The sequence below is a fragment of the Hordeum vulgare genome, chromosome 7H, assembly GCF_904849725.1.
Source record: "Hordeum vulgare subsp. vulgare chromosome 7H, MorexV3_pseudomolecules_assembly, whole genome shotgun sequence".
Lineage (NCBI taxonomy): Eukaryota > Viridiplantae > Streptophyta > Magnoliopsida > Poales > Poaceae > Hordeum > Hordeum vulgare.
In genome coordinates this window covers 546,626,813-546,634,992 of record NC_058524.1, presented here as the reverse complement: position 1 = coordinate 546,634,992, position 8,180 = coordinate 546,626,813, and positions in this window count along the sequence as shown.

Here is an 8,180-nt window from a genome sequence, read left to right as displayed (position 1 = left end):
AAACAACGAAACAAGAAATGAAGCCCTACGTGTCAAATCATCACAACACACTCCAATGGCTCAACTCTGGTATCTCCAGGTAACCAAGACATAAAACAAACCAACATGGATGGGGTGGAGCAAATAAGAACACCACATCATCAACTAAGCACTCACAATCACCAAAACATCAAAACTACCCAATCTGCCATAAAGTGCATCATAGCACTTTGTGAGCTACATGCAAAGCACCTACAACCACCTAAACATGGCAAATAAGATATGTGGCTGTAGCTATCCAAGAGTACTACAAGCACAAGAAAAAATATCACACAAATCAGTTAAACACAGAAAGTTACAAAGCTGCAAACTTGCCCAAAAATATCAGATTTCACGGACTTAGTGAAAATTCCAGATTCTCACTAACTATTTATGCTCTGAAGCATTTTGACAACAGACAAAACAATATCTACAAGACTCCAAATGGAATGAAAATTTACAGGGAGCTAGACAAACATGTCAGCTTCAACTTTCCAGTTGAAAGCTAAGCCTGAATCACAACACATTGACTTGCACAAGCTCATCTACAGGAAAAGAAAATATAAACAAATTCTCAGACTTAGTGAAAATCTCAGATTTTCACTAATCTGGAATTTCAGCCACATGCCTACTTTGATTGGGCACAACTTGCACATATGGATTCCTAAACATGAAATGAAACCAACATGTGGTATAGGGGGTCACCCTCTACTACCACAACTAAGAAACAAACCCTTGGGCTCACCACATCACATGGAACCAAGCTCTAAACATGGGACAAATCTAAAATATGCCATCTCCAGAAAATGTTCCAAAGGCAAAATTGACTTCACCAAGGGATTCCTCGGATCTTTCTACCCAAAAACATATATAAAACATATGCACTTGCTTGGAACAAGTGAGCTCAAACTAGGAAAGAAAACCTACAAAGAATCACATCTAGTGAATAGTGCATCATCACATGTGCTATTCACTAGAATAAAACCTACATAAGCATATACTCATGACCACAATATCAATGGTGCACATGAGGGGTAGACCTCATGCCTATGTGCCTTGGCACACCACCACATCATCTCAAGGACAAGCACAACTTATAAACTCCTACACTAACAAAGAGAGTTTGCACACCCTCACATATGGGCATGTGATGGTGCACTCTCACACATGCACCACAAAGCACCACTTGAATGAGTGCCATGACACCCACAAGGTGCACCCCTACACATGAATCTACCATGCTTAAATACAACACCACCTACACATGCTAATCATAGCATGCATCACTAGTGCAAAAACACACACACCATAACTCTCATAAGATGCACTTACACATGAAACTCTAGTGCATCACACACAACAAAATACTATGCTAGCAATCCTACAAGTATACATACAACCTACACAAGCTCTTACCAAGAATATCTACACCACACACAAGTGCAACACCATGGGTTCACAAAGCTAGCAAAATACTACAACACTCCCTTGCTGGTTTGAGAGAAGGAAAAATATATGCTCTCATGTGCAAAGCACACTACAAGGCCACAATGAACAGGGGCTGCATAGAAATCAAAACAGCAAAGGAACATAAAAGAAAAACAAAGAAAAAGAATAAGGGGAGGCACTGGGTTCGAACCCTGTACCCCCTGGAACACTACAATGCACTCAACCATCCTGCTATCGACTTGGGCTCGACAGAACAGAGTAACACATCAAGGTAAGATGTTCTGCGTGCACTCCACTATTGCCAGAAAAACCAATACAAAAAGGGGGGAGTGCTTCCCCTGGGACTCAAACCCACGAGCTCACGGGTCGCCGGCGACAGGAGGGACGACGTGCTGCCCTGCTGCTGCTGTTGCACCACAAGGGATCACACTCCTACTGCTACTGCATGATTGCTACGCCACGCTAGCCTACACGTTGCCGCACACCCAAGTACACAGCAACGCCCATATCACGCACGATCTTCTACTGCTACTACAGGGAACAGTGATGCACAGCGGCTCACCTCGCCGGATCTACACGAGGAGGAAGGAAGGAAGTGGCCGGCTCACCTAGGGAGGAAGAGAGGGCGCCGATCGAGCTTGGAGGAGAAGCCGAAGGGGAAGGAGCTGGTTGGAGACGCCCTGACACAGATCCAAAGTCTCCTACTGCAGAACCGAGGAAGAGGATGGAGTTCACCGGAGCCGAGGCGTTGACGAGCTCCTCGCCGTCATTGAGGTCGCTCCTCGACCTCAGCGATGGCGGGAATGGAGCGCGGGGTGTTTCCTCGTGCCCCTGGACACGGCGGCAGCGACAGACGTCGACGGAGGCGGGGGTAGACGGCGGCGGGGCTGCTCTCTCCCTCTCTGCTAACTAATTTACAGAGACTTACCGAGGGGAAGGAGAGAAGGAGGGAGATGGAGATGGTGGCGACGCGAGATGGTAGAGAAGGAGGAACCCTAGAAGAGGGTGGCACGGGCGTCCACAGATATAGGGGGGGACCTCGACGTTTGTGCACACGGCGGCATCTCTCTCTCTCTCTCTCTCTCGGCTACTGACGGAAAGGAGCAGAGGGGTGGACGGTGTTAGGTAGGAGAAGGGAGGGACGCGCGTGTGGGCTCCTGTGCGCGAGAGGGAATGAAGTGGGCCGCCAGGGAGGGAGGAAGCCCACCAGGTGGCGCAATACAAGAGGAAATTAATCCCTGGAGCCTTTCTATTTACAGGAAAACCATAGAAGAAAAAATAAAGCACAGATCAAACTGCTGAGAATAAAACAAGGCAAAAAATACTCCTAGCCATGGAATAATATGACCTATTTAAATAAAATGGAAAAGGAATATTAGAGGCAAATAAATATTTACAAAACAACATTAAAGGGGCTGTTTTGTATTTGTTTGCTCCTTCTAAACACCTATCCAAATCAGCAACTTCACACCTCCAACTCCATCATAAAACAACCTAAAACAAGGGCATTTCTATAACAGGAAAGGAAGAAGAGTATCTTGAGCTTGGAATAAAAGAGAGAGGAAAGGGTTTTAAAACCTAAGCAACCCAACATGGATGAAGCTACTAGCACAAAGCATAATCCACACAAGCTTCATATCTCACATCACCACACAAGATCACAAGCATCACATGAAATCATATGACCACAAGGCAACTACACAAAGACATGGGCATGACATGATATGTTATGCATGCATGCAAGGAAGAAATACAAAGGAAATCACATGAAATCACATGCATAGATAACTCTCATGCCATTGACAAGGTGGATGCACATAAGAAGGTTCAAAAGGGGAAGGTTACACACTTGGGGCATTACAAATTCTCCCACACTACAAAAAGATCTCGCCCCGAGATCTACGCCTGAAAGAATTCCGGAAATTCAGAAGAGAGGTGATCCTCGCGTTCCCAAGTAGCCTCTTTATCGGAATGGTGTGACCACTGCACTTTGAGAAATTTGACAGTCTTGTTGCGGGTCTTGCGCTCAGTCGCCTCGAGAACCACAACTGGATGCTCACGATAAGATAGGTCAGGCTGAAGGTCGATGTTTTGAAGATGAATAGTGCGCTCGGGGGTCTTGAAGCACCTCCAAAGCTGAGAAACATGGAACACATCATGGACATTTGCAAAGTTTGACGAGAGCTCAAGCTGGTACGCAAGGTCGCCTCTCTTGCCAACCACCCTGAACGGACCAACGAAACGAGGCGCAAGCTTGCCATTGAAGCCAAAGCGCTGCATACCCTTCATAGGCGACACCTTGAGATAGACGAAGTCATCAAGCTCATAAGACATGTCACGGTGCTTGCTATCATAATAGCTCTTCTGACGGGACTGAGCTGCTCTGAGGTTGTCGCGAATGACCCGACACATCTCCTCAGCTTCTTCTATCAAATCATTCCCAAGGATCTGACGCTCGCCGGTCTCGAACTAGTTGAGCGGGGTGCGACACTTCCTGCCATAGAGAATTTCAAACGGAGCCTTGCTAGAACTAGCTTGATAACTGTTGTTATACGAGAACTCCGCAAAAGGCAGACAATCCTCCCACTTCATGCCAAAAGAGATAACACAGGCTCTCAGCATATCCTCAAGAACTTGATTTACTTGCTCCACTTGACCACTAGCCTGAGGATGGAACGCTGTGCTGAAGCGGATCTTTGTGCCCATAGCAGAGTGAAAAGAGTCCCAGAACTTGGAAGTGAAGATACTTCCGCGATCCGAAGAGATCATCATAGGCACACCGTGCAAGGACACAATCCTGGAGGTGTGCAACTCTGCAAGTTGAGCTGCGGAAATGGATTCCTTGACTGGAAGAAAATGAGCCACTTTACTCAACTTGTCGATGACGACGAAGATGGCATCATTACCCTTCTTGGACTTCGGAAACCCGGTGACGAAATCCATCTCAATGTGATCGAACTTCACTCGGGAATGGGCAATGGATGCAAAAGACCTGCTGGACGTTGATGCTCTGCTTTCACCCTTCGACATACATCACATTCATTTACGAACTGAGCAATCTCACGCTTCATACGAGTCCACCAGAAGGTCTGTTTCAAGTCATGGTATATCTTGGAGCTTTCAGGATGAATAGAGAGCAGAGAGTTATGAGCTTCCTCCATGATTACCTTTCTGAGATCACCTTTGGGGACGACAAGGCGATCCTCGAAGAACAACGTGTCTCTGGCATCAACAGTGAAGCACTTATACTTGGGAAGACTCTTTGCCACGCCAATCTTGACTTTCTTCACCATTGCATCAAGAAGCTGTGCTGCTCGGGCCTGATCTTCCAAGGTAGGAGAGATCTGAAGGTTTGCAAGAAATCCCTGAGGTACTAGCTAAAGGTTGAGCTTCCTGAAAGACTCACAAAGACCAGGCTGAAGAGGTTGCAGAATCAGACTGTTGCAGTGCGCCTTTCTGCTCAAGGCATCTGCCACGACATTAGCTTTGTCTGGCGTGTACTCAACACGCGGATTAAAATCTTGGAGCATTTCCACCCGACGTATTTGCCGAAGATTCAGGTTAGGCTGAGTGAAGATGTACTTGAGACTCTTGTGATCGGTGAAAACTTCAACCTTACGTTCCAACAAGAGGTGTCGCCAAGTCATCAGAGCGTGTACCACAACTGCTAGCTCAAGATCATGCACAGGATAGTTCTTCTCTGCTGGCTTCAACTACCTGGAGGTATAAGGAACCAATTTCTTGTCTTGCATCAGGACTGCACCAAGACCCTGGAGAGAAGCCTCGTAGAACACCTGGTAAGACTTGGAATCATCCGGAGGAACCAAGACTGGAGTGGAGGTGAGCTTCTCTTTGAGTGTGTCGAAGGCCAACTGACACTCTGGAGACCAAGCATATTTCACACCTTTCTGAAGAAGACTTGAGAGCGGCTTGGCAATCTTGGAGAAGTTCTCAATGAACCTTCTGCAATAGCCTGCAAGTCCGAGAAAGCTTCGAAGCTGCTTCACATTCTGCAGAGGCTCCCATTCAACAATGGCCTGAACCTTGGATGGATCAACTTTAATGCCCTCGGCAGAGATAATGTGACCAAGATAGACAACTTCTTTCAGCCAGAACTCACACTTGGAAAACTTGGTATACGGCTTGTAATCTCTCAGCTTATCAAGCACCAATCTGAAATGTTCTTCATGTTCTTCCTCAGTTTCAGAAAAGACCAGAATGTCGTCGAGATAGAGCAAGACAAAGTCATTCTTGAAAGGAGAGAATATGTAGTTCATCAATCGACAGAATGTCGGAGGAGCATTAGCCAGACCAAAAGACATGACCATATACTCATACGAGCCAAAACTAGTCCTGAAGGCAGTCTTCGGAATATCTTCTTCGCGAATGCGAATTTGATGATAGCCCATTCTGAGATCAAGCGTGGAGAAGACCTTAGCACCTTTCAACTGTTCGAACAACTCAGTTATGTTCGGAAGTGGATATTTGTTCCTGATTGTCTTCTTGTTCAATGGACGGTAATCGACACACAGCCAGTCTGTGCCATCCTTCTTCTTGACAAATAGAACTCCACAACCCCACGGAGACGAGCTCGGTCTGATCAAACCCAAACACTCCTGCTCATCGAGTTGCCTCTTAAGTTCCTTCAACTCTTCTGGACCCAATTTGTACGGCCGTTTGCACATGGGCTCGGTGCCTGGCTCAAGCTCAATCACAAACTCAACTTCACTATGCGGAGGCATGCCTGGCAGCTCTTCAGGAAACACATCTTCATATTCGCAGACCACTGGGACTTGCGAAATAGGATTGATCTCACCCTTTTCATTCAAAGAGAACAGACGAATTGTATCATCGCGCGCCGCGAATATAATCACGTCCTCTGAAGAGTGGGTAAGCTTCACTTCTTTAGCTTCACAATCAATTGATTCCTTGTTCATGGCCAACCAGTCCATACCAAGGATCAAATTAATGTCGGAATTTCCCAAAGACAATAGGAGACGCCAGAAAAGAATAACTGCCTATTTTGACAGAAGCATCCGGAACCATCATGTGCGAACTCATGCGCATTCCCGGAGAAACCACACGGAAGGGACTATCCAAATGAATTGCAGGAATATCATGCTTAGCAATGAAAGGCTTGGAGATGAAGCAATGCGATGCACCAGAATCAAATAACACTTTAGCAGGAATATCATTAACGAGGAGCTTACCCATGATCACATCTGACGAGTTTTCAGCCTCAGCTGCATTCACCATGTTGACTCGAGCTGATCTGGGGTTGAACTTGACAAGAGCATTACTTGGAGGTTTGCCTGGAGGAGGAGGCGGCAGTCGGAGCTGAGAAGTACGCTTGTTGGCATAATGACCCTTCTGCCCACACTTGTGACAAGTAACCTCTGCTGGTTGCCGGTACTGAGTCTGAGGAGGCCCTTGCTTCTGATGCTGGAATCTCTGCTGGAAGACAGGGTTGGGTGGGTGGGAAGAACCACGACCACGAGAGTGCTTGAGCTACTGCGAGTGCCGAGGAGGAGGAGGAGACACCCAAACTTTTGTTACTTCTGAACCACCTGAGTCGAGGAAGAGCTGGAATCTCTCAAGCGCTTCTTAGAATTCTCCACCCTGAGCAAGGCTGCCTCTGCCCTGGGAGCTAAGTTGTAGAACTTGTCGAACTCCTCAGGATCGTGCAAAGCAAGAGCTAACTGCAAATCTTCTTTCAAGCCACCTCTGAACTGATAAATCTTGCTCTTCTGATCAGGGATATCCTGCAAGGCGTATCGGGCTAGCTCGTGGAACTCAACATTGTACTTGTACACGGAATTGCCACCCTGCTTCAAACGCCTGAATTTCTCATGCATCACCTCCACAAAGCTGGAAGGAATGTAGTGGGACCTGAAGTCACGGCAGAACTCATCCCAAGAGATCACTCTAGCACCTCTGGAGTCCTTCAGCTGTTGCCACCAGATAGAAGCCTGCCCCTTCAACTGGAATGTTGCAAATTTGACAAATACTTAGGACGAACATTGCTACACTCGAAATGCTTCTTCATATCACGGATCCAATCCTCTGCATCAAATGGCTGGTCACAGGAAGTGAAAGTCTTTGGCTGATTCGACAGGAACTGACTCAGATTAGCAAACTGATTGCCACCATGCTGGAAATTGCCTTGCTGCTGATTAGCCCTCTCTTGCAACAACTGTAGCAACATCTGGGTGTTTGCATTAATAGCAGCCATCACCGATTACCAGGCCTCTGCAGGAGGAGGCGACGGCGGCGGAGGATTCTCCGGAGGAGGAGGTGGTGGCGGCACATCCTCACGCCCTGGGTTCTGACGAGTTGGTGGAGCCATCCCGAAGACGGACAACACATTAGCCCACAGAATAAAATTAAGATATTGCTGAATCAAAATGATAGGAATATCTGAACAAGAATAAAGCAATTGCATTCGAACAAAATAGTAAGAATGCTTCCTCAAAGTGACGGTCGACAAAATTCTGATTAAGACCACTGCAAACAAGTATGAGCTAGAACTGCTCGGAACAAACATATGATCGAGATTTCATCCGATATCTTCGTGGATAAGATCGCACGGGCTCGAATTTACAGTAGCCATCCTGTGCAAGGTAGTGCACACGACATACGAAGTATCCCCGAGTCGTAGCGATCTACAAGGACTCTTTAAGACACAACGAGAACCGCTGTAAGACGATTGTGAA